Source organism: Balaenoptera physalus, assembly GCF_965194825.1.
Source record: "Balaenoptera physalus genome assembly, chromosome: 6".
NCBI classification, from domain to species: Eukaryota; Metazoa; Chordata; class Mammalia; order Artiodactyla; family Balaenopteridae; genus Balaenoptera; species Balaenoptera physalus.
Window position 1 is genome coordinate 21,874,621 of NC_138885.1, and position 27,645 is coordinate 21,902,265.

At 42.3% G+C, this 27,645-nt stretch overlaps 1 protein-coding gene and 1 long non-coding RNA gene across 2 annotated transcripts in view; one reads left to right on the forward strand and one right to left on the reverse strand.

Moving 5' to 3' along the window:
* Positions 1–27,645, forward strand: part of LOC309662762 (uncharacterized protein) — a 254,989-nt gene that overhangs the window by 150,967 nt on the left and 76,377 nt on the right. The gene's annotated exons all lie outside the window — the stretch shown is intronic.
* The window catches only part of LOC309662764, a 75,877-nt gene continuing 49,324 nt past the window's right edge, over positions 1,093–27,645 (reverse strand). The window contains exon 5 of the long non-coding RNA XR_014264932.1: positions 1,093–13,434. This is a non-coding gene — a long non-coding RNA (uncharacterized lncRNA). The remainder of the gene's footprint in view (positions 13,435–27,645) is intronic.

The window sequence follows — 27,645 nt, forward strand, 5'->3', positions numbered from 1 at the left end:
AAGTAGTATCTATTCATGACCATTTGTCCACTTAGTCACTGAGTTGAGCACTTTTATTGAATGTCTACCAAACACCAGGCACTGGATTAGGCCCTAAGGACGGGGAGGTAGAAGCCACTGCCCACCACCAGTTGGGGTGGCAGGGAGTAATTGGGCACGCACTACAGTGGGGTGAGCGAGCCCTGTCTCTTCTCATCCCAACCTCTGAGGATTTCCCACTTGGGGCTCTTTGAATTTTATCAGTGAAGACAGCAAACTAAAGCCCAGGGTTATCATTTTCTTTTTAAAAAAGACGATAATAAAGCCCTCAAGTGCTCCCATTAGACAATCTTCTAGGAATTGCCTCCGACCAGCTGGGCTCTGTGACCGTGACAGGTCCTTGACTCAGCCACTCCGGCTCTGCTGTTTGCACATTCCCAGCAGTAGGATCTTGGCTTCCTTCCTACTTCGTCCATTTGACTCTCAGCTTCCCCGAGGCCTTACAGAAACTGGGCTGGCCCCTGTCATATCCTTTCAGAGACACAGACAGAAAAGCACCTGAGTCACTGTGCACATAAGATGATGGCCCCAGGTAAACTGACTAAATTCAGCCCCAGGTAAACTGGACAGACCAATTCGACTCCAGGTCTAATTTGAGCACTTCAGACCAGACCTCTTCTGGTAATAATAGGTAAAAATTCTACCTGTTCCAGAAATGGGTGAAAAAGAAATTCATCTTTGGATCTTTTTTTTCCCCTCCAACTTTCTTCCTTTTTCTTTCCCATCTGTCTTCACTCTGAGAGCCCTTTCTCTTTCTCTCTCTTTGGTTTGACCATGTTATTGTATGCGTGTTAATGAAGAAATTTGCATAGTTACTTTTGGCGTTTATTTTGAGGGATTCAGGTTTTCACAAAGCACTTACCACAGGCTGAAATTTAGAAGTGCCTTGTTTTTCCTCTTTCAACCGTTAAATACTTGACTGAATTGAGACATTCAAGCAGGGGTCTTTAAAAACATTTAAAAATCATTGTGAAGCCTTTGGATTTAACTAAAACCCCTCTCACTGGTGAACATTTCTGTGGCAAGTCAAATTTGCGACTCTTCACTGGAGGCATTTTATATGCCCCAAAAGGTGAGTGTAGAGTGCACTGGACTGATTTCATGTTAGTTTCTCAAAACATTGACATTAAAGCAGGTAAAAATCAGTGTGGTTTTCTTCGTGGGGCGTTTCACTTTGACTTTCAACCCTGTGTCTGAGGGTTTGATGAACCAGAAATGCAAAGTGAAACTTGGGAGTGTGAGTACATATCATGGCACACAGACTTCTATGAATGGGAGCTGAGTTCCTGTTGAGTTTCTTATCAACATTTACTATTTGTGAGATGTTACCCTCTACTCTTCATAGAAAATATGGTCCTTTGCCTTGAAGGAACTTACTTTAAAATAGATGTATTGTCAGTCAACCATATAGCAAGATATTTTCTAGTTCTTCTCTTCCAAGTTCCATGCTCTTATGGACTATTTTATTTAAACCAGAGGTGCCATCTTCGGAGAGTGGGTTGCAAGACCTTCCTGGCCCCTGTCATCAGGAAGATTAGAGGAAAGGGATTGTGAAAGGCGAGTGCTCTGCCTAACATCATTACCATATTTGGATAAAGTGCCCCTCTGCCCACAGCCTCCCCCTTACTGCTCCCCAACCTCCTTTGGCTGTGGCAGCTCTGGAAAGCAATGCAAAGGACAGAAAACGTGCAAGAGAAGCCCTGAGCCACTGAAAATACATTTTTTCTGTCTTCCCACTTTTGACTGCTTGGGCTCAAGGAAATCAGTAAAATAGCATAAAGGAAGCCCACCAAGCATATTGCTCTTGCGTGTACATTTAACGTCTCGAATGCTGAATTCATTCAGACTCCTGAAAGTTTTGTGTAAAAAATGGAAAATGTACAGAACTTTTTTCATAATAGTTTAATGAGATTTAGTGTTCAGGGTGGATGTATGGGTGTTTGCCTGTGAAATGAAGGTGGCTCTTAGGTCCTGAAATCCCACTGAGTACCTGAGTTGGAAAGGGGCTCCATCAAACCTCCCCCCTCCCCTCAATTGCTTGCTTACAGTTGTTAAAGTTTAGCCCAGGAGGGATGAAAATCAGCGATCGAATGGCAAGGTGCTATTGTGCTGTCTCCGTGAGAGAGTTTACACATGCTCAGAATTTCAGACGTGATTGACAGAGGAGTGTGTGTGAATCAAACCCCTTGTTCTGTTTTGCAGTCACACAAAGAACCCTTTCCCTCTGAAACCCAAGAAGGTCTCCTTCTTCGGACCTGTGGAGGGAATTAGGTAGCAAATAACCATGAATATTTTTTAAAAATCCATTAAAAGTTTAATTGATGGAGCATTTATGGAGCGTTTAGGAATTTTAGGATGGCTTTCTTAACCTACCTTCCAAATGCAGCCACCTAATACTAATACTAAGAGGTATATTTTCTTCTTGAAATCCTCCAATCTGACCTTGGTTATAATTTAAACTTTAAATACATTTATTTTTATCTAATTAGATGATATTAAGAGAAAACTGACCCAACGATCAAAAGCTTTCTTTCTTTCTTTGCTTGATAATAATTCAGAGCAGAATCCTATGTAGAGATTAGTGATTCTGTGGAACAAAGATTTTGTGTTTGGCTTTCAGAAATGGTTGTGCAAATATTCAGTCTGAAAGCCCTTTTAATGGCCAAAGATGGAGGAATTGACAATTGGGAAAGGCCAGGTGGACCTGAGCTGGGATGAGTGGTTTCTTGGCCGAGAGCCGATTTCTCATGATGAAAGCTGGGAAAATTCGCTCGGGGAGAGTAATCCAATGATATGAAAGGATTAGGCAGGCTTACATTTACCAAAGTGTAAACCATGAATCTGAATGGTGCGCCTCTTCCCCATATGGACAGCTGCTTTGCTTGTAAAATAGAGTAACCAAAATTGAATAAGAGGAGAAACTAAAGAGAGAGAGTGTGAAGAAAGAAGCACCGGGTGTTTCAAAATAATATTGCATGCATACAAACCGAGTGTGCCGGCAGTAGGTCCTGGTCAGCACTAACAGAAGACTTATCTCAGCAGAGAACAACTCCCCAATGACAGATGGAAACTTCTACCACCTTGAACCTGCACAGACTCCAACTTCACCTTCCACCTCTTGCTCCTATTGGTCCAGCCACTTAATTATTTCACCTCTGAATACTTAGCTATTAGTGACACTAATTAACACCTGCCTTACCCTTAGATATATTATGAAGCTGTTTGTAAAATGCTGTGAAAGCAAATTGTTCCAAGAGCTATTAATTCCGGTAAAGGCCATGTCAGCTTCAGTTATGTGCTCATAAATGCAAACCCAACTGGTCAGTAATCTCCAGGGATGGTCTAAATTGCACAGCTGGCTTTTTAGAAAATGTGTGTGGAGGAACATGAAAAGAATGCTGAAAATGCCTAAGTAAGGTTAGATAATAAATGGAATTGTACTGGGCAGGGGGAGGCCAGAACAAAGAAGTTATTATTGGGCATCAGATATATACTGTCTCATACAAAGGGACGATTTAGGCTGGGTTGGTAAGGTATTTGGGAGGAGGTAATTAAGATATGGAGTCAGCACAAAGCATAATAAGATGGATGAAACAAGTGCCTGCTCCAGGTCCTTTTCTTTGCTGGCCGTCCTTCTGTCATTACCCCCTGGAAGAACTGAGGACATGAAGTTGGAAGATCACCAGTTTGTGTGTGTGTGTGTGTGTGTGTGTGTACACGTGCACACTGACGGGGGTGTCAGACCCTTATCTGCCAATTTAGGTAAATTATAACAAATTGACTACAAAATTGTCCTCATTATAAAATAAAAATAAAACAATATGTTAAAAATCATATGATAATTGTCTCATTGCATTGAGATAGATGATGTTGCTGGCAATCTCCCCTTAAGACATCTATACTCTGTTTGTATCAACCACTTGAGTCATTGATCTGAGCTGCACCAAGTCGCTTTCTTTACTTACTCTGCTTCTTTCATCCTTTCTTATATTTTAATTTATTTTCCTATGTTAGTAAACTAGAAAACCATACCTTACAATTATGAAGGTTTGGGGAAAGGCCCATATATTTGCCTCTGGATATTTCAATCACACACAGACCCAAAAATTATGATGAAGGCTCTTTCTGAAGAGTGCATCTGATGTTTGTCAGATGCTCAATGAATGAGCTTATCACACTCAAATGTGGGACAGTTGGATGGTGAAATCAGGAGATAACATCAAATAGATCCTTAGTCTACTCTTGGGTTCCATTTGGCTCTGAAAAGTATTTATGTCATATTGCCACATTCAGGTGTGTTTTTAAATATTTAAATAATACACGATAGGTTTTGTTTTCCAATGAGTGGGGAAAGCCATTAAATGCTGGCAACAAATCAGGTTTTTTTGTTCTGCATTTTTGAACTCTTTATACTATGGTTCAGTCTTAAAAAATATCTGGATATCTTATTCTTCACATGACCATGCAGGTTCAGGCTGTCCAAGATACTGAATGTATCAGTGAGATATGCTGTATAGCAAGACACTTGAACTCATAGAAATGGTCATGAAGAAATTACTATTTATTTTTATTTATTTATTTATTTTAGTTTTACTTTAATTAAATTACTCCCCACCCCCATCCCCTGCCTCTGGCAACTACCAGTCTGTCCTCTGTATTTATGAGCTTGGTTTAAAATTAGAAAAAAATTTTTTTTAGATTCCACATATAAGAGAAATCATACAGTATTTGTCTCTCTCTCGCTGACTTATTTCACTTAGTGTAGTCCTCAAGGTCCATCCATGAAGACATTCTTTTTATCTCATCTCTCATTTCAAAATCTTCTTCCTCATGAATAGCCAATATTACATATCAGTGACAATCAGTGTCTATCAGTATCTGTCAGTGTCATTATCTATCAGTGACTGCAATTTCATCATGTTTTTAATTTTCACCATTTTCTTTGCTGTGAGCACTGTGATGTCCACCACCCAGATCCCCCTCCAGGAGTGAAAGACTCGTTCCCTATCCCCCACCCCTCCCAGTTCCTGGGAGTGCAATTGGAAGACAACTCTCAGCCTACAGCCCTCTTCGAGAGATGCTTCTGCTGAAGAAAAATGCCTCACCCAAGGTCATGTCTCCTTCCAGGGGCTGACTGATCAGTGGGGGTATGGACAGGTCCCACCCCCTCACCCCATCTTGGGACAACTCTGAAGTGTTGTCCCAGTCTCAGAACTCTCCATGGGGTTGACTTAGGACTGGATCACAGCTCAAATTCTCCCTCTGCCCAATCCTGCTTCCTTTCTCTCTTTTCCATAAGTATTGATTCTAAGAGTAAGTCTTATAAGAAATGTCCTGCATGTTAACATCTGTCTCAAATCTTCTTCCTGGGGAATCCAACCTGTGATAGCTGGTGTTAGAAGAGTTAGGAGGAAGCAGTCACTGGGTGGGAGTTTGGGTCTAGAGCACGTGCTGCTTGGTGGCAATGACAACCCCATCACTGGTGGTAGCTGGAGCACAGATAGGCCCTGGCTCGATATGGCAACACAATAATTAAAACTCTTACCAATGGTGAGCAGTGATGATACACAGGTGGGAGACAATGTGGTGGCTCACGCATTGTATTAGGCTTTTGAGAAATATGGGGGAAGTGGTCACTTTAAGGACAGTGAAGTTTGGTGGTTATAAGTAATAACTCCAGTCTGGAAAAAGAACTCAAGTCTGAGAGTGATTAACTGACAGTTAAAAATCTAAAGGTGAGTCCAGAGGGCCTCCTTGGTAGCATACAAAGAGGCCTTCATCATCTTCAGCAGGAGAGAAAGTTGAGGATCAGGCTCAGGATTTGGATTTAATTGTAAGAGTAACTGAGCTCTACAGAAAGTTAAACTCCCCAAAGTTACAAGGTTAAGGCCTTGGTTGGGAAACAATGGGACCCTGAGATATGGGCTGGGGAACATCTGGGTTCCTGCATCCAAATATCTTGAATCCGGGATTCATACCCTCTGAATCTGCGCAGGTGGCCCACATCTCCCTGTGAGGGACTGATGCTTCCCACTTGCCTGAAGATGATGGAGAGACCACTCCTTGTTAAGGCAACATGCATCTCTTCCTTCCCCTCTTTTTCTGTCCATTAAGCCAATGACTAGGGCTCAGTCACAACATAATCCAGCTTAGGATGTGAGGACCTGATCATGGAAGGAACCACAGGACCTAGCCAACTTGTACCAGCAGAACCCAGGAGAAGATTGGATTCTGAGGATGCAGGGCTGGGAAGGGCAGAACATACATTTGATAAATGAGAGTTTATTGATATGAGAGCACTCTTCTGAGGTACAGGACTTAATACTCTGGTAAAGCCCCCCAGGAAATGGTACAAACACGCTGCTAGGATGGCTCTTAGAAGCATGGAAAAAGTGGTGATCTATACTAACTGGAGCAGAAATGACAGATTTGCTGTGGCAGATGGTGGAAGAAGAAATGAAAAGGCTCAGAGAAGTGGGCCCATGAGAGTGGATGTACTATGTAAGGGTCAAAATCCCACAAGATGACTGTGCTCTATGAAAGGGCCCGGAGGACACACCATTGACCAAAGCAATAAGGAATGTGCTGGAGAGAGGGCACCAGCAACACTTAGAAGCTCAGTGGTGCTTGTGTTCTGTATCCCCGGCCTGACAGCAGGAGATGCTCTTACAGAACTGGGTTCACAGATGATACTAGGGATCAAAGGAACCCCAAACAGGAGAGGCCATTGACAGTGTGTTACTGTCAGAAGCCAGGTGGAGACAATTATTGTAATGAGCATCAAGTTCGAATGGCGTCTAAGGGGGCCTGACCCATAGGTGGTTGTAGAGGTAATTAATAGAACTCAGTATTCTTAGGGGAAAAATATTAGATGGGCAGCTCATAAGTGTACTGCTCTAAAGAAATCATGGGTGGATGATCAGGAGGCTGAGAGTCATGGTTCCAATAAAAATTCATGATCCCTTGCCCAATTTCTGGACACGAGTCAATTTTTAAACCAACAACACATCTAGTGAGGGAGAGTTCAGGTCCCCAGGAGGAAGGATCCCGAAACAACTCCATGTGTTCAGGAATGAATTCTCCCAGTCCTTCCCCAGAGGGACCTATGGCCACTTACTCTGGTAGCTTTACACTGGGAAAAGGGAAATATCCAAACATTTTCAAGGACTGTTGAACACAGAGTTGCCATTGATACCTGGAGACCTGAAGCATCATCGTGGGTCCCCTTTTAGAGTGGGGGTATGTGAGAGCTAGGTGATAAATGGCGTCCTGGATCCCGCCTGGCTCACAGTGTCTTCACTGGATCATTTCCAGCGATCATTTCCCCAGTCCCTGAGTGTGCAATTGGAATAGAGATACTTGGTAATCGGCACAACACCACACCGGCTTCTTGGCCTGTGGGTGAAGAGATGTGGTTGTGGAAAGGTCAAATGTAAGGTCCTGAAACGGCCTCTCTTCACCCTGCCCACCAACAAGATAGGAAATTAAACATAATATTACATTCTGGGGGTAATAGCAGATATTAGTACCACCCTTAAAGATACCAGGTGGTGGTCCCCATCTTATCACATTTAATACACCAATCTGGCACCTGAACACAGCAGATGGATCCTGAAAAATGACAGTGGACCACTGTAAACTTAACCAATTAGTAGCCCCAAATGCAATTTCTTTATTGAACAGATTAGCATGGCCTCAGGTATATGATATGTGATCATTGCTCTGGCTAAGGCTTTCTTTTTCAACCCTATTAGGGAAGAGGATCAGAAATAGCTTGCATTGACTTGGAAAGGACAAGAATATTCATTTGTGGTTTTGTCCCAGTTAATGCTCCTGCCCTCTGTCATAAAATAGTCTACATTATCTGGACATCCCATGGAATATCACTTTGGACCACTATATCAATGATATGCTAGTCAGATTAGGTAAAACTTACCTTGATAAAACATACACACTTCCAAGATGGGAGCTAAACCCTCCAAAGATTCAGGGACCCACCACATCAGTAACATATTTAGGGGCTCCTACTCTGGGGCATGTCAGGATAACCCCTCAAAAGTAAAGGACAAATGATTACATCATAAGCCTTCCACCTCCAAGAAGGAAGCACGATGCACAACTCCTAGTTGGCTTCTTCTGATTCTGGAGTCTGCATGTTCCGAACCTGGGGGTACGGATCTCGTTCATGTAGTAGGTGTTATGCAAGGCTGTCGGCTTTGACTGGTGCCCAGAGCAGGAAAGAGCTCTGCAGCAGTTACAGGCTTGGGCTATATGACCAGGTAGGCCCCATGGTACCGGTGGTATCAGTGGTGGGAAAAGATCCCTTGTGGAGTTCATGGCAGTAGGACAGTTACAGTATAGACCCTTAGGTTTCTGGAACAAGGTGGTGCTATCTTCAGTGAGATGTATATACCTTCTGAAAAATAGCTTGTGGATTCTAGTAGCGGGACAGTCATCAAGTTGATTATATCTCAGTAAAAAGAGAGTCTTGTAGATAGTGGTGATGTTGCACAACATTGTAAATGTATTTAATGCCACTGCATTGTATGCCTAAAATGGTTAAAATGGCAAGTTTTATGTTATATATATTTTATCACAATTTTTAAAACCTGTAATATACCAAATATACCATAATATAGCAAATATACCATAATATACCAAAAACCAATTACTTTGTATACCGTAAGTGGGCAAATTGTACGGAATATGGATCATATCTCAATAAAGCTGTTTTTAAAAAAGATTTTGGGGGGAGGAAATCATCAAGTACTTGTCTTGCATACAAGTACCCCACACCAGAACTGAATTTTGTCCACATATAAAGTGAAATGTCTGCACAGACATGATACCACCTTTCTCCCACATTATATATAGTTGACATTTTGCAACATTTACCAATGTTCTTTGACAAAGAAATTTTCCTGATTGTTTTGCTCTCTTTCCAAACATAATATTTATCATTCCCTTTGTAGCTGTTTTATAAACTTCTTGGCAATAGTGTGGTGTATACCTATTTTTCTATGAGGAGTGCATCCTTTATGATGTCTCTGTAGTTTTGGTTACTCCATCACCTTGAGCAATACAATTTATCAGTTGTATATTGGGAAACACTTACAGTGTTTGCACTTGTTCTGGAAAAACTTTATTGCTCTATCAGAGAAGTTTGAAAATAACACTGAAGCTTTCATGGCTTCCTACTGTTATTGGAAAACATTTTTATAAAGGATGCCACCCTGGAGGCCCAGAAGGAAATATATCACCAGTCAAATACAATTCAGTTTTCAGATTTTGCTGGTCTTTCCTATCCTTGACTTACAGACTTAGATTTCTCTTAACTTGATCATCATAGTCATATTCTCACTTCTCCCAGCACTTACTGGGTCACCTCTCTTCATTTGTCCTTAAATCTGTTCTTTACATTTAAGATGTTATCCTGAATTATGGTATTTACACGAGTATTTTCATCATCTCCACTTTTGAGCCATTGATACTTTTTTTTTTTTGTCAATTAAGGATAATCATAATAGTCACAACTAAAAATACAAATTCAATGAGCAAAAACAATGACATGTTAGCTGAGACAAAATCCACACCATGTAACTTAACGTTGGTAGAGATGAACAGATGGGTTGCTGGGGTAACCGAGGCTCTGAGAATCCCGTTTTGAGCAACCACACCTGGTCTTTTCTCTTTTCTTCCTTTCTTTCCTTGTTGGTCCTAGCTGAACTCCTCACCTGTCTTATTCCCCTCTTCCCCTTCTCTCCTTTCGCCTGTTCCTCTGTTTCCTTTTTGAGAGTTATGGCATTAAAATGGAAAGAGAACTTGGAGATCTTTAAATCTGATGACTTCATTTTACAGATGAGGAAACTGAAGTCTAGAGAAGTACAATGAACCAATCCAAGTCAGAGCGACCAGACCTGGTCCCCTGGCTCCTCTGACTTATGGCCAATGTGTTTCCATTTGCCATGAAGCCACTAAGCCTTCTCCTTCAGCTCTTCTTTCCAGTCCTCTCTGGATGCCGACAGCGGTTGGACCCATAGTGATTAAGGTTGTTTATATCAGGGCTAAGGAAGTAGGGGCTTAAGGGACTCAAAACTTCCCTCCTTTGTTTCCTCTCACTCTGTGCCCCATGAATAGTCAGTAATTCACACTCTCTCTGCATTTTCCCTCCTAAAATATCTGTCAAAATTACACACTCCTTTCTGTACTGGTACCATTGCCTTAGTTCATGCTGTCATCATCTTTCTCCTGCACTATTTCAACCCCTCTTTTCTAATTTCTCTGCTTTTAAGAACTACTTCTACCCCTCAAGCCCCAAATCCAAGTATTCATCCATCTATCCATCCATCCTTCCATCCATCCATCCCACTGCTGCCAGAATGGTCTCATACTCATCTCTATTCTTTGGTGATTCTTAAATCCCTACAAGATAAAGTCCAATCTTTGAGCAAGGCACCTGACAGACAAGTCTCTCTGTGGTCTGACCCCTGTCCTTCTGTCAAGTCTTATCCCCATCACTCTGTATATTAGTCGTGCTAAGTTATGATATATTAGCAAACAACTCCAAAATCTCAGTGGCTTAACACAACAAAGGTTTATTTCTTATTTACACAAGGTCTGTTGTAAGTTTGGGTGACTCTCCAGAAGACCTGTTCTCCATGCGGTAACTCAGAGATCCACGCTTCTTTGACACATGATTTTTCCATTTCACCAGGTTTCCTCCAAGATTGCCATGGAGGAGGAAGAGAGAACCGGAAGGTGGGCTTGAGCTCTTCTGAGCTTCAGCTCAGAGTTTGTCACTTAACTGCAAGGGGGATGGGAAATGCAGGGAATGTTTGGTGATTACTACTGTTTCTACCATGGTCCCTCTTTGCAGTTGGAGCACTGGTAATAATCTGACTACTTTTCCCCTGAGTACAACTCTTTTAAAGCCTCCATGTCTTTCTACTGAGACATTCTACTCTGCCTAGAATATCCTCCTTGCTGACGTGGCAAACTCCTCAAACCCAAGTCTGTATTTATTCTAAGAAGCCATCCCTGAATTTCCCAGGCCAACTTAGTGGTTTCTTCTCCAATAGCCCCACTGCATCTTGCAGTTACCTCCATCACAGCTCTTTTTATATTATTATAATCATTTGCCTGGCTGTTTCCCTTTAGATAGAAATCTCTTTCTGGATAGAGAAAGTATACTTTCATGTTAGGGTCCTGAGCTTTAACACACTGGTACACAGAGACTCTTCATATCTGTGGTTGAATAAATAAATGTACAAATAAATTAAAGAAATGACTAAAGAACTATCTAGTTTCTCGTTATGTTCACATCCCCAGCACCACCACCACCACCACCTTTGCCTAAGAAGCCACCTTCTCTTGCCTGGGCAATCACATAGACTCATTCTAATACTCCTCTCCCATTCATGCCCCTGTCCTATCCATTCTCCACTCAGCAACCACTTCATTATGAGAAATGAATCAGAATTGGGTTTCCTATTTCCTTAGAATAAAATCCAAACATCCGAATTCCTTCCCATGACCCCCTGCCTGCCAATCTGGCTTCAGTTCACCCTCTTATCCTGTGGCTCCCACACTGGCCTCCACTTAGTTCCCCGAACACACTAAGATTTTTCTTTCCCCAGCACTTTCTCAGGGCTGGTTCCTGGGCCTGGAATGCTCCTACATCCTCTTCTCCTTTGGTTAGTTCTCAGTTTTTAGCTTAAATGTCACTTCTCTAGCAGTTACAATTATTTTGTTTTGATTGCAAGTCAGAAAATCCCACTCATACCATTCCAAATAATAAAGGGAATTTCCTGGCTCCTATATCTAATAAGTCCAGAAATAGTTCTGGCTTCAAGAAAGGCTTGATCTATGTCACGGAGGACCCTGTTTCTCTCATTTACCGTACAGGTGCTCTTTCCTCATGATCACAAAATGGCTGTCACTGTTCCGAACTTACATCCTCATTCCACAATGTCCAGTGTAGAGAGAGGGTCTCTTCTGGTGGTTTCTGCTCAAGTCCAGGGATTCATTCTCCCTCATTGGCCTAAACTGCATCACATGCCCATGTCTAAACCAATCACCTTGGGAGGGACATGAAGGTAGGGGGAGGAAATAGATTCACTTAAGCCAATCAGAACCTTTACTTGGAGCTGAGGGTGGGACCCCACATGATCTAACAGCATGGCTTCATATGGGGGAGAGTTGAAATTTCCAGATGATAAAGAGTGCTTTTGCTGGGAAAAGTGGGAAATTTTTTTTAGGAATACAACAACAGCAACAACAAAAGTCCATCACACTTTTTCAGAGGAGCCTTCACTGCCCACCCCATCTAAGGAAGTCCCCTTTGTTATCTTCTATTACTGAACACTATGCACTTCCCTCGGAGCACCTGCTACCGTTTATACTATTTATTTTTGTTTTTTACTTGTTTGTGATCTGAATCTCCCACTAGGCTCTAACTTCAAAAGAGCAGATGCCATGTCTGATTTGCTTACCTAGGGCTGGAACATACTAGAAATTCAATAAATATCTTATTAATGAGAGAAAAATGAACAATTTTCTTCTTTTCCAGTTTAGCCCTGGCTTTAACCAGGGGATGCAGGAGAGGAGGGGTTGGAAGGATAAGGGTGACTGTGAGCACTGTGAGTGTTAATTTGGCTTTTCTTTGTCTAGAAGCTTAGTCCTCTGTCCCTTCCAATAATCCCTCAAATTCCCCACCCCCAGACCTTTTCTTATTAATCCACCTGCTCCTGACACTCTGGTAATTTGATGTTTCTTTTTTTAAACCTAGCCTGAATTAGTGTCTTAATAGAAATCTTGATTTTTAAAATCAAGTTAGTTAGTTAAATTGTGTTTTAACAATAATCAAGTTTAACTAACTAATCAAGTTAGTTAAATTAGTTAAGTTAGTTAGTTAGTTAAGTTAGTTAGTTAAATTGTGTTTTTCCAGAGAAGGTAGGAACCAAGTATTCTCTCTTTGTATTTCTCCAGCGCCTACAAATGTAATGGGTGTGCTTTACTGGGTGAAAATACAATCTCCTTCATGGAAATTGAGACTGAAGTCAATGCCAGGTAGTAGAAAGAGAGGAAAGTTGGGAGTGAGCCAGGAGAAAGAAAAAATTGCCAGGAAAGAATAAAGCTTGGTAAACAGTGAAGTGGGAAGTCTTTGGGAAAAAAGGGACGTAGCTGAAGAAAAGGAAAGTTAGAATAAATTTGGGAAAGGGAGTAAAAACTTACAAAATAGAAATAGAACTGGAGGAATCTTCTTTCCTTCTTACCTCTATCCATTTATTCATCAACACTTATTGAGCACTTAGTATGTGCCAGACACTCTTCTGGGAGCTGAGTATATAGGGGTGACCAAAACATTCCAGTCTTTGCCATCATGGAGCTCATATTCTAGTGAGAGAAGATAGTAAACAATTAAGCAGATAGCAACTATGGGCTCCTGGATAAAAACACATAGATTGAAAACACATATCTACTTTTACTCCCTCCTGAGACCCCTCAGAATGAAATAAAGGCACTTTTTAAGGGCACAGATACTCATGGATGAGGAAAAGGGGAGAGGAGATGACAGGACCAAGTGTGGGAGATGGAAAGCAAACTTGTGGAAACCGCGTCCTCCATGGGCAGAGGAGAAAGCTGAGGACCCACCTGATTTACACTAACCACCTCCCAGAGTTTTGGCAGTGGGTGTGTCAGGGGAATCTGGAATGGGGAGTGTGTGTGTGTGTGTGTGTGTGTGTGTGTGTGTGTGTAGAAGACAGAAGATAAAGAGGATCAGTTTAGTGTCGGCTCTCCAGAACCTCTCCTTTTCTCCACAGAGAAGAGCCAGGCACCTCTGGCAGAAGAGTGGGGCTCTAGTCCCTGGAGAAGACTGCCCGCCCAGCAGAGGATGGCAGACTACCTGGACACAAATGGGGGATTAAGTGAGTGTATGTGTACTGGGTACTGAGGCCCCCTTTCCCCATGAATGATGGCAGCCAGGCCTATGCCCTCCAGCAGGAGTTTGGAGAAATGTTCTCTGGAGAGTCTGACCATCTCAAAAGAGAGAGAGAGACCTAAAGATATCGATATTGGAGTTTGCCAACCAAAGCGTGCAGCTTGATCACAGCATGTAGTGCAACCCTCCAGTCAGCAATCCCCACCTGTGTACTCAGAGCTACCAATCAGCATTTTGGTTCCCTGCTCCTCAGAGGAGCAGATGGCCAAGGATTACCAGACATCTGAGGAAGCGTTCTAATAAGAAAGACCAAACAAAAGCCAAATGCACAGAAAAAAGCAGCTTGGAGAAAACAGACTATGTAGGGAGAAGAAAACCTGTAAGAGAGAGGCAGAAAGAGGGCGAGAATTCTCATTGAATATTCAAAGAGATAAAATATATTGCAATCCTGAAATAAGAACACCATGCTGTATATGAAAAAGGTAATATTCAGAGAAAAAAAGAGCTGTTGGAAATTTAGAATATAAAAAGTAGAATAAAAAGACAGAGGTGGATAAATTAGGGAGAAAAGATGACAAAATTAGAGGAGTGGCCCAGGAGGTCCATATAATAGGGATTTCAGAAAGAGAGAAAAAAGACAACAAAGGGAGAGGGGGATTGTCAAAGAAAGAATTTAATAGAAATTCCTAGAATTGAAAAATGCCAGTTTCCAGATTGAAAAGGCCACCAAGTGCCCATCACAACTGCACAATGGGTGAAAAGAGTCCCACACTTACATCATCATGAAATTTCAGAACACTAAGCCAGAGAAAGGGCTTGAAACGTTCCAGACAGCAAAAATACATCACTCACAAAGGGCCATTAATCAGAATGGTTTCTATTGAGAAACCTCAGGAGCTGGAAGACAGTGGTGCAATGCTTTCAAAATTCTGAAGAAAAATGATTTCTGATCTAAAATTCTACTTCCAAATTATCTATGAGTTGTGAGGATAGAACAGAAACATTTTCCGAGGTACAGATTCTTGAAAAAAATGTGTCTTCTATGCAGTCTTTCTTAGGAAGCTTTATGCAGCACGTGCTCCCCCAAAACAAGAGAGTAAACCAAGAAAAATAAAGATGTCAGGGTCAGGAACCAGAAGATGCCTAGGATGATGGTGAAGAGAAATTCCAAGAAGTCAGCAGTGTCCCAGATACACGGGGAAACCATTTTATATTGGACCACGTCAGAAGGCAAAGGGAAGAGAGTGCTTCAAGAAACAGGCAACTGGTGAAGTATGGTTTTTATGACGGATGCAAACAGAACAAAAGAAACAAAACAGGAAACTATACAATTAGTAACTCAAGGAAAAACAGAAATAATTGGAAAGAAAAAGTAATAATATAATACTATATGATTTATAACATTCGCATAGTTATAATTATATAACACTCAATGTTGACCTATCCCTAAGTACTATATATTAGGGGGAAAGAAGGATAGAAAGTAAGTGGCTGTGTGGTGAGGGCAGAGGGAAGAGAGAAACTAAATCCTCACCTTCCATAGTGGAAATCAATAGACAATGCCTGAAAGTGTTCTTTAAAAAATTTTTAAATTAATTAATTACTTAATTAATTTTTTTTGTATTTCTTCTTAAAAACTGAAGTATAATTGATTTGCAATATTGTGTTAGTTTCAGGTGTACAACATAGTGATTCTGTTTTTTTGCAGATATATTCCATTATAGGTTATTATAAGACATTGGGTATAATTCCCTGTGCTATACAGTAAATCCTTGTTGCTAATCTACTTTATGTATAGTAGTTTGTATATGTTAATCTCATACTCCTAATTTGTCCTTCCCTCCTCTCCCTCTCCCCTTTGGTAACCATAAATTTGTTTTCTATGTCCGTGAGTCTGTTTCTGTTTTGCTATATACATTCATTTGTATTGCTTTTTAGATTACACATGTGAGTAATATCATATAGTATTTACCTTTCTCTGACTTACTTCACTAAGTATAATATTCTCTAGGTCCATCCACATTGTTGCAAATGGCAATATTTCTTTCTTTTTTATGGCTGAGTTATATTCCATTGTATATATGCACCATATCTTCTTAAGTCTGTTGATGGGCACTTGGGTTGTTTCATGTCTTGGCTATTGTAAACAGTGCTGCTATGAACATTAGGGTGCATGTATCTTTTTGAATTAGAGTTTTCATTTTTTCCAGATGTGTACCCAGGAGTGGAATTGCTGGACCATATGGTAGTTCTATCTTTAGCTTTTTAGGGAACCTCCACACTGTTTTCCATAGTGACTGCACCAACTTAACGTTCCCATCAACAGTGTATGAGGGTTTCTTTTTCTCCATGTCCTCTCCGGCATTTATTATTTGTACCCTTTTTGATGATAGCCCTTCTGACCAGTGTGAGGTAGCTCACTGTGGTTTTGATTTGCATTTCTCTAATGATAATCTAGTGGTGTTGAGCATCTTTTCAGGTGCCTGTTAGCCATCAGTATCTCTTCTTTGGAAAAATGTCTATTCAGGTCTTCTGCCCATTTTTTGATTAGGTTGTTTGGTTTTTTTGATATTGAGTTGTATAAGCTGTTTGTACATTTCTGGATATTAACTCCTTTTTGGTTGCATTGTTTGCAAATATTTTCTTCCATTATGTAGGTTGTCTTTTTGTTTTGTTGATAGTTTCCTTCTCTGTGCAAAAGATTTTAAGCTTAAATTAGGTCCCTTTTGCTTATTTTTTATTTTTTTATAGATTTGTAGGCAATGGTTAAAGTTGTTGAAAGTGGTTGCCTTGGGTAGGGACTGTGGAAGGGTAGGAAACTGTTGCTTCTTATAGTAAGCTTTGTAGATCTTGTTGATTATTTCACTCTGTGCACAATTAACATTGAAAAAGAATAAAACCAAAAGAAAGGGAAAGGAAAGTACTAGAAAGAAATGCAACAAAATGTTAATTGTTTATCTCTGGGTTTATGGTAATGGATTCTTTTTATTGTCTTATTTGTACTTTTTCATATTTTCTACAGTTTCTGAAATGAACATGGCCTAGTTTTTAAATCATAAAATACATATTTTAGGTTAAGGAGAGAGAGAGTTATAGTGAAAAGAACCAGTTTTGATAGGAGGATTTGGAAAAGCTTCACTGATGGTGACATTTGGCCATATCTTTGAGGGAGTAACCATGTGGGTACTCAGAGGAAGAGCAGTCCAGAAAGATGTGCAAATGTCCCGGGGTGGGCAAGGTGTGCTTGAACCATGCTTGGCGCCTGTGAGGAGCAGCCCGGGGGCCAGGTGTATGATAAGTGCGGAGGGTGAGAGACAATGACGTCAGAGAGAGGGCTTGGGGCCACACCCTGTGGAATCTTGGGGGCATGTTAAAGATTTCAGACTTTATCCTGACCACTAAGAGAAGCTGTCAGAGTTTGGAGGAGAAAAGTGGCATGACCTGATTCGCATTTTAACAGGATCACTGTGGCTGCTGTGTGTGTGTGTGTGTGTGTGTGTGTGTGTGTGTGTGTGTGTGTGTGTGTGTGATGGAGGAGGAGGGGAGAGGAAGGGGAGGGGGAGGGGAGGGGAGGGGGAGGTGGCAAGAGTAGAAACTGAGAGACCACTTAGGAGGCTTTTGCTGTAGTCCAGGTGAGAGATGCTTCAGGGTTAAACACGAATGTTCAAAAAGTTGTAGTTTTCTTTTATCAGTAGAAACCTTTTTTCAAAGGAAATCTATGTTGATCTGTCATTTATAAAACATTAAAGTGGAGTAAAAAAGTGAAGGGGCTTTAGCTGAAGTAGGAAGTGAGGGGTCCAGGGCTCCCTGCCCCATCCCCTCATCCCTGCCTGCTCACCCTGGTGATCCCTGGGAGGCGTGCCTTTGAAGCTGGGGTCCTGCAGGTGGCCATTTGAAAACTCTGATTCACTAGCTCCCTCCTATTATTGAAGAGATCCAGTACAGGGAGGAGTTGGACGAAGAGTGGGGTTGGGTAGAAGCGCTTCCCAGCTGGGGTTCATGCTTGCCATGTGGGGAGGCAGGAAAAAAGAATCGTGCTCCATGCTCCCATGGGGGAGAGCAATACCCGGGCATCTTCCCTCCAGCTCAGGGCGCTTCCCACTGCACTGTCTTGTGGCCGCTTTCAGGCCCAGTGTAGTATGTCAGGTTTTACCGTCTAGCTCCGCACCCCCATCCCTTCCCCAAGGGGACTTGCTTTGATCCAACTTGAATCCATAAGAAAAGCTGGGGTGGGAGTTGGGGACAAGTGAGGACAGTGGGTGAGGAAATGGGTGAGGATCTTCTGCAGGGAGGATCTTGGCTCTTAGAGCCTAGCCTCATGGTGTCCCAGTAAATGTTTGACAACTGCTCTCTGAAAGAAAGGAAGAAAGGGGCCCTGATTTGCAGCACTTGTAGATTTCCATGACGTAAATAGTCCCTTTATCATGGGTTTAATGACATCAACATGACGTCACTGAACACGAAGTTAGGACGTTGTACATCACTGTACAGCTTTCCCACCATACAGTTACAATAGATACAGCAACCTCATGGCTTAGAGGATAGTAACCTGTACTAGCATAATTAGAAAGTGATGAGTTTTGAGTATTTGTTACCTTTACTTTTAATTTAATTTAGCTTTTTATGGCTGTCTTTAGCAGTCAGCTGGCATAATTTCTGAAAAGTTAGCACTCACTCAGCTCTCAGGAGCAAGGTTGAGCCAGCACCCCACTGTCCCACCTCTCAAAAAACCCCTCTGAACTTTGAATAAAAAAATTCAGTCTGTAAACAAACTGTGGTACATCTATAGAGAAGAACATCACTCAGGAATAAACGGGTATGAACTACTGATACACCAAAATCGCAAATGACTCTCGCAGGCATTATGCCACATCTAAGAAGCCTGTATTAAAGGTTACATAATGTATGACCCCACTTTTCTGAGAGACTTGAAAGATAAAACTGTCATGATGGAGAACAGATCAGTGGTTGCTGGGGTTAGGGGTGGCAGGAGGGAGTGACAATAAAGGGGTAGCATGAGACAGTTTTTTGGCGTGATGGAACTCTTTCTATGTCCTGATTTGGTAGAGATTACATGAGTCTATACATGTGTTAAAATTCATAAAACTGTATAAAAAAGTCAATCTGTATGATAATTTTAAAAAAAGAAAGAAAAGCCGGCATATTGTTAAAAACAATAACAACAACAACAAACAGAGTTTCAGTCTGAATTGGGCAAGTTATTTTGGGCCTCCTTAGAATCTGCTGTGAAATGAAAGGTCTAGACAGTCAGGAGCTGCAGGTGCCAATGCCTATGAGGGGGACAGTGGATAATGTAAATGGACCCAATAGGGAGAGGTGGGGACTGTGGAGAACTGGTGAGTTTCCACCTGCTTATATGGAACAGCTTCAACTTCTGTCTCAGCTGATGGCTACCGTGATGGATTATGCACCTAATTTGTCTGATCTTTTGAATTTCAAGATAAGTGAGGACTCTGGATTTTTAAAAGGTAAAGTTTCCTTATGTGTAAGCACTACCAGAACCCAACAAAACATGTCTGTGAATCATAATCAGCTGAGGGGCTGCCAGTTTGCAACCACTGGATAGAATGCTCTGTACCATCCTTTTGAACTCTCTGGGCCAAGATTGTAAACCCTGATAAGCAGTTTCTTTGTCAAGAGATTGCATCAGAGATTTGAAGTAACTTTGAAGTTTCTTGCACTACTGAATGTAAAATTAAGCCCTGCTTTTCCCCATTTAAAAGTTGTGCAATTGAAGTACTGTTACTGTGGTTGTCAGAATCCATGCACGGGGAAGAGAACCCGGTGCTGACATGGACTCTTCTCCCCTCTTGGCGGCTGTGCAGGAGCACTTGGAAATGTGACATTTAGTCTGTTACAGATCATAGACTCTCATAAATGGGCCTGACTTCTCTGCACACATTACCAATTTTGTGATGATGAGTGAGAATTGAGTTCATCTTTCATCCCCATTGCCAGACCATGATTGACGTGCTTGCACGCTTAGATTTACACTTGGCGTGTAGCAGCAGAAGGCCCATTATAAAGGGCTGAGAAATGGCATTGGGGTAGGGGACAGTATGCACCCAGAGCAGAAAGCCGGGGAATGGAGTGCAGACATGAGTAGGACAGATGAGCTCATGAGTTGGAGGGTCTGGTCTCCAGGGGCTGGAAGGATGGCACCCCTCCCCCAATGTACAATTGCATTACACACCAGCATTGCACACTAAGGGAAGAGCTCTGTTTGGGAGTCGGTGGGGGCAGGTCTAGGGCTGGGAGGGGACTAGAAAGGGGCTTGCCTAAAGGTACTTTAGTACTCAGGGTTGCATCCCCTGGAAGCCCAGACCCAGGCTGAAGGAGGGTAATGGGAAGAAATCTGTAGATTCAAGAGTCTCACTCCTGGGGCCTCAGATCCCATGAAAGGAAGTCGGACCTTTTCTTGCTAGTGAACTGTGACAGCCAGAGCTTTTGCCCAACAGGGATTCCCTTCCGTGCTTCATCTGACAATCAAAACTTGTTTTTCAGAGAGAACCTATTCCGTGTAGTTTGGGAAGAAAAGTGACTTCTCTTCCTTCCAGAAAAGGGCGTATAACCAGGCCCCTCTAATCAGAGCACCCATTCCCCTTGCTTCATGATCAGTTCAGGGATGGACTTGTGACTCCAGCTGGTATAATCTGAGTTCTTCCTGGTACTTGTACTATAACTAAACAGAAAGAGGGACTTTTCTCTGTGAGTATTAGCTGTAAGAAGGATATAACCTAGAGCATCTTGCCACCATATGGAAGAGTCTATGAAAGGAACATTTAAATGATAAGTGCATTTAAATGGTCTTGATGCTATTGTTGGTCCTGGATACAGTCCTACCTGAAGTCCACCTCAGTACTTTATAGTTACATGCGTCCATTTCTTGCTTCTGTCCTTTCTTCACCCTTCTTTTTCTTTAATCTTAAGTTAGTTTGTGCTCAGTTTCTGTCATTTGCAACCCAAAAGTCCTGATTACTATATCTCCTTACATATGTGATGAATGCTAAACAGGTTGATACCACACATTGAATATATTAATAGTAAATTAAATCTTATATGAATATAAGATCTAGTTTATTTATTCAGCTAATGTAAACTATGTGCCAAAACTATGCTAGATACTAGGAATCATATTATGAGCAAGACAGACAATATGGTATTAGGTATTTTGTGACTACAACATACAAATAATTCACTCAACAATTGCCCACTATATGCCAGGATAATGCTGTGATAAAAGAGGGAACAAGACAGATATGGTTCCTTTCCTCATGATATGTAACATTCTGCCTCAGTTTCCTCATCTGTGCAACGGATATAATACTTGTTGCTACTTCCCAAAGTTGTTGTGATGAAATGAGATATGTAAAATGCTTAGAATAATGTCTGGCACATGGCCACTGCCCAGTAAATGGTAGATTGCAGTTTCTAGTACTGAACTTTTTGGATATTCAAGGGTCCTTCTTTTTTTTTTAAAGTTTGTTTTCTTTTCAACTGCAGCAAGAAGTAGTTTTGGGGGTCAGATAGAACTGGTTCATATCCTGCTTTTTCTAATGAAGCTAATGAAAAGACTTTGGGCAAAACACTTAATTTCTCTGAATCTCAATTTACTCATCTGTAAAATGTAAAGTGGAATAATAATACCTTTCTTGAGAAGCCACATAGCAGGCAGTTAATTATTATTATTATTAATCCATCCACAAAATATAATGAAAATATCACTGGAGAAAAATTACCTCAGAGGAAGTAGTAATTAGTAACTATTATTATTTTTGTAAATAGCATTCAGAATCACTATTTAATACAGTTCTCATACTTTTCACCAAAATACTTCTGGGAACAGAGGAGGGAAAATTATCCTGAGGGTGGGAGTCTGGGGGAAGGCAATGGCCCAAAGTGGCCTCCTGCCAATGAGAAATCAATTTGTCTAAACTTATGAAGTTTTTTTTTTTTTTTGCATTCCAGTCTGTGGTCAATTCAAGCCTATTTTAACGTGAAAATGTTTTGAATTACCTACCAGTTAAATTGCTTCCAGCCCTCCCCTCCCTACCTGATAGGTCAGTAGGAAATGGCTGGTTTATCCTGTGTCTTCATATGCCCCCCACCCACCAAGTCCCATCCCTATATACCATTTACTACCACCCAGTGGAGATCTGCACCACCACTTTGAGACGCACGGCCTCAGAGCATTCTGAGTGACGGTGGGCTTGGAAGTGATGTCCTACTCAATGCTGTGTCACGAAGGAGTGCCCCCCACAAGACCCCCATAGCACAAAAGTGGAAACAGGGGTGAGTGGGCCCAGGTCAGCCCTTCCCTGCTTAATTTGGTAAATTTGTGCCAGAGGCAACATATACCATGTAATTCTGTCACCAAGATGGAGAGAAGGCAGGATAGAGGTGTGGAAAAGTACATCGGTCAGGCCAATAAATCCCTAAGGAATATCCCCCTCCACTAGGCTGTCCCCGAAAGATGCTGGCAAAGGCAGACCCAGACACCACAAACCAAGCCTGAGAGTCAGTAGACGAAATGGGGACAAGAGAGAGAGGAAGGAAGGCAGCTTGGTCATCGAGAGTGAATTGCACGCGTTGTGGGAATAGGGGTGATGAAACACTTTAGAACTGGGCACATCACAGTCTTTTAATATGATCAGGATGAGACATATGAGCATTGACTTTGCTGGAGTTGACCTGGAGCTGGCTGCATGGGCCATATGGTTTCCCTGACCCATAAAAGTCACTAAGTGAGGAAGTAATTTATTGCTAGAGATCACTGTCTGCACCAGAATATCCTGGTGTGTTCGGTTCATTGTTTCCTTAATAAGGGAATGGGGACAGGAGCGGGCTGGGAGGGGGCGGGGGAGCAGAGAGAAGAGCTTTGGGTTGTTTCTAACAGTTAGACCGGGTTGGTGGCGGTGGGGGTGGGGAAGAGGAAGATTGGGAAGACTGATGCTTCTGCCGTTAGGTTCACAGGGGTCTTTCCTGCCTGGCAGCTCAGTAGATTGTGGAAGAGAGAGAGCTGGGAACAATGAAGAGGAAAAAGGGGTCAGGAACTTCAAATGCTTAACTTGGGATTTGCACAGTTTGAAGAGAGGGCGTTTCATAAATGGCAGACCATTCAGGAGCCCCGGGAAAGGGGCCAATGTGTTCTAATGAATTGGTGCCATAAAGGAGAGGACTGTTTCCTCCCTACACACTGCACACGGAGAGCCATCAAAACAATAGCTGCTGATAACCTTTCAGTGGAAGCTGGAATTCCGACCGTGATTCCTTTGCTAGGGTAGTTGCCCTGCTTAACAAGGAGCTTCACACAAAGGCGCTGGAGCTGAGCTGGAAGACCAGGCAGCAGGCAGCCCTGAAAATTTGCTGGTACACTTGAAAGTGTTTTATTTCTTCTTCTTCTTCTGTTTTAATAGCCCCAGGCTTCTCAGCAGCAATTATTTCAGTGATTGCGTCCTCAGTCTTACCTGAAGATGTTATCATATGAACTTGAAAGAGGAACGCTCCAACTCCTTGTCTGATCTGCTTCTGCTTTTTAGTATCGAAACACATGTACTGACAACTCAGAACATTTCTGACTTTCTGTTTTTCAGGCTGTGTGAAAACAGATTCTGCTGAATTCCTATATGGGTATTAAAAAAGCTCTCTCAGAGTATTCCTGACTAGGCCTGGTAATTTTAGCTATCACATGGGCTAAATGAACCCTGGGGTCATTTGTCAGCCTTTTAGCAAGTAGGATTGTAAGAGTTAGGCCTAGTTAAAATGTGTCCAAATACTACCTCGGAAGGAATATTTCACCTGGGCCTTTTAACCCACACAACCCATAGGGCCTCTGTCTCCTCTCAGATTGAACCACACCAGCCACATTCTCCTGGGCCCCTGCCCGTGGATCTTTCCAGCTTCAGGTAATTAAAGAACTAGGTACCATGTGGAAGGGTTTGTATCTGGAAAGGAGGAGATAGAAATCTGGAGGAGAATACAAACTCCAGTCGTGTCCTTAAATGGCAATCATTTGTCCTCTGAGGGTGGCCTGGGGAGGACGAACTCAGAAGAGAGAGAGGGGTGTGGGTGTGCTCTGTCCTGTGTGCCTGTTTTAGCTTTTGCAATGTTTTAGCTTCCCAGTGAAATTGTTTTGCTATATGATAAGATCAGGGGCTGTGGAGTCAAGTGACCCAGGTTTAAATCCCAGCTATATTACTATCTAGCTGTGTGACTTTGCACAAGTTTCTTAACCTCTCTGAGCCTTAGCTTCCCAAGTAGAAAAGCAGGGCTCTTAATAATTTCCTTGAATGGGTTGTTGTGAAGATCAATATCTGGGGCATGCCTGGGAAGAATCTTGGATCATGAGTGGTCCAGCATAGGGGTTCCCTGTTTTTTTCCATAATTACAAGAGGCATCGAGGTCCCACTCATTTCGTCTATCATCCCTCAACTCAAAATCATGTCCCTGAAACTTTCTTCTCCTAACATCGTTCTTTCTGTGGGTAAATTTTCAGAGGTTTCATTAATAAAACAAATATAGTCTTTAGAAGGGATATCATCCATTAACACTTTAGCTTGAATTGGTTTAGGGACTAGCTAGATTGATGTTGACAAAGGAGGAGAAACAACAGAGAGGGCTATGGAAATAAAGTGACGGCTTTTTCAGGACAGGGAGCTCAGGGAAGCAGACAGTGGGGAGGGACTCAGGGAAGTGTTGAGTAGAGAGGGAGAAATTGAAAAAGAATCAAGAACCATGAGAAGATGGGAAGCAAGTAAAGAGGAGGCAATGATGGGCAGAGTGTGGCTATTAGCCCCAGAAAGGAGACACCGTTCCTCCTGAGATACAGGGGAGGAGAGAAAGCATGGGGGGCTGAGAGAGAATCCAGGGAGAGAGCAGGAGACTGGCAGAACCAGTTCAGTGGGTTAGAGGGTAAAATGTGAGACTTTGGAGCCAAGTAGGCATAGATGTGTTCCTTGTCTGGGACACTAGCCATCCGATTTTGAGCAATCTATGTATTTCCAGTGATACGTCAGTTACCGCCTCTATAAATGGGATATCTATTTGGAAGAGCTGACTCAGTGAAATACTACAAAGTGCCCGAAACATGCAGGCTCTCGATAGACGGCCCCCTGCATATCATTGCCATCTTCATCCTCATTGTCTGCTGACAGTGGGGACGCTGTGTAGCCTGGGACTTAGAGGAGCCACCGTGGGACAGTAGTAGAAGGCTCAGTGGAAGTGAGATGGGATGGATTAATAATGGACCAAGTTCATGGTGCCCAGTGATATCCAGCGACATACCCAGCCCCAGGATCAGAACTAGAGAACCAGAACCAGGTGAGGGGATCCAGGACGAGGGCCTTGCCTTCCGACCCAGCAGACTGTTACAGGAGACAGAGAACAAGTTGCTCATGTGGTCTGCACTGCCAACAGCTGCACAAGGGGAATGAAGAGGAGTTGAGTGCAGAGGGGTCCTAGTGACGGTGAAGAGCTGATGCCACGGTGGAGTGGAAGGATGCAGTCAAGAGGGAGAGGCCTCAGCTGGGCATTCAGCAGGGAAGCAGCCCAGAAATACTAATGTGAAATGAGGCCATGATGCAGGGACAGTGAGGTCAAGAGGTCTGATGTGTTGTCAGTAGGGGTGTTGCAGTCTGGAGAATCCCCGGATGCCCAGAAACAATATGGATTGCAGCTGTCCAAGAATGAAGAACTGCATCATGGGGAGGGTCAGTAGTCAAGAAAAGCCAGGAGGTGAGGAGATGGCCTTGCTAGACCTAGCAAGTCCACTAGGGAGAGGGATATGTTTTGGTGGGGGCCTGAGCTGAGATGTGCATATTGTGTTTGGCTTGCATATTGTTTAAAAGAAAAGACGGAGACAACATTTCCATATTGTTATGGGAAAAAAATCTTGATTTCTGACTTCTGTAGAAAAATAGGATTTTCTGCCAATCCTGTGTCTGTATTCCTGTATGTTGACACTTCACTGTACCCATTAGAAGGGAGTGTAATTTTTCAGTTTGCCACACTCCTCACCATTCCCTGTTAATCCCCAACAGGTTAAGTGTCATTTGTTATTTGTTCTTTTTTTTTTTAACATCTTTATTGGAGTATAATTGCTTTACAATGGTGTGTTAGTTTCTGCTTTATAACAAAGTGAATCAGTTATACATATACGTATGTTCCCATATCTCTTCCCTCTTGCATCTCCCTCCCTCCCACCCTCCCTATCCCACCCCTCTAGGTGGTTACAAAGCACGGAGCTGATTTCCCTGTGCTATGCGGTTGCTTCCCACTAGCTATTTTACGTTTGGTAGTGTATATATGTCCATGCCACTCTCTCACTTTGTCACAGCTTACCCTTCCCCCTCCCCATATCCTCAAGTCCATTCTCTAGTATGTCTGTGTCTTTATTTCCATCTTGCCACTAGGTTCTTCATGACCTTTTTTTTTCCCCTTAGATTCCATATTGTTATTTGTTCTTGAACTGTCCTTGGTTTCTCTCTGGTAGGGAAATATATTATGTGTATATAGAAATATGCACCTGGAGGCATTGAGTTCGTGACCTTGATTTGAAATGAGGGCTGAACCAATGAAGCTAGGCCTGGATCCTGTGCCAGAAAAGGGGCCCTAATTGTCCCAGGAACTGTGACCATAGTGGCGCATAGAGAAGGGGCACAGGGAGACAGAAGTAGCGGGTCAGAAGGGACTGAAAGAGGGTGAAGGAATGTTACAAAATGAGGAAACCACTGTTCCTAGAGCTGGCTACTTGCTTGGGTCCCTTGAGAATCTTGTTCATTCGAAGTGGTTGTATCTAGTTTTGCCATGAGGACTGAGCCAATGAGACTGATGGCTTTGTGGCAGATACTTCTGGTTACCTGTCTAGTGGGAGGGCTGTGAGACTCCCACCCATCTACTTCCTTGCTGGCAGAACTCACCTTCTACTACAGAAGCTGAAAATGTCAGATTTTCCATTGTCCGACCTTCCTTGCAACTAAGGACTTGGGCACTGTATTAATTTGTTTGGGCTGCTAAAACAGAATACCATAGACTGCATGGCGTATAAAAAAGGAGACATTTATTTCTCATAGTTCTGGAGGCTGGGAAGTCCAAGATCATGGCAGTGGCAGATCTGATGTTTGGTGAGGGTGAAACCAAGTCCCCCTAAAACAGAGTTCCTTTACTGACTTTATGATTAATCTCTCTATCCAGAACTTTATTCCCTTTCTTATCCCACCCTTGTTCCCTTCAGGATTGAGGAGTGTCAAAGAAAAGAAGGGATTTGAAACTGAGCAGGACCCTGTGGGGCATCCCCAGGTACAACAAGACAATGGATAGAGAATGGACTTTTTAACGGGTTATACAGGCCAGAGCTGGGCTTTTTAATGAGGTGTATAAGCCAGTGAGCTGGAGATACGCTCAGAAACAGGAAAACACAGTGTATTTTCCTAGTGGATTTGTTAACTTGATGATAGCTTAAAGAACATTTTCGTATGAAGACAAACATGGATAATATTGGTATAGAGTATAAAATTCACAAGATAAAACAGGAGTCTTGAGACTTCTTCCAGGCAAAGATTCTAGGAGCTTGAGATATTATGTGATGTAAGTATGTAGAGTTTCTTTCTATTGAGTGCAAGACATAAGATGATTCAAGTTAAACG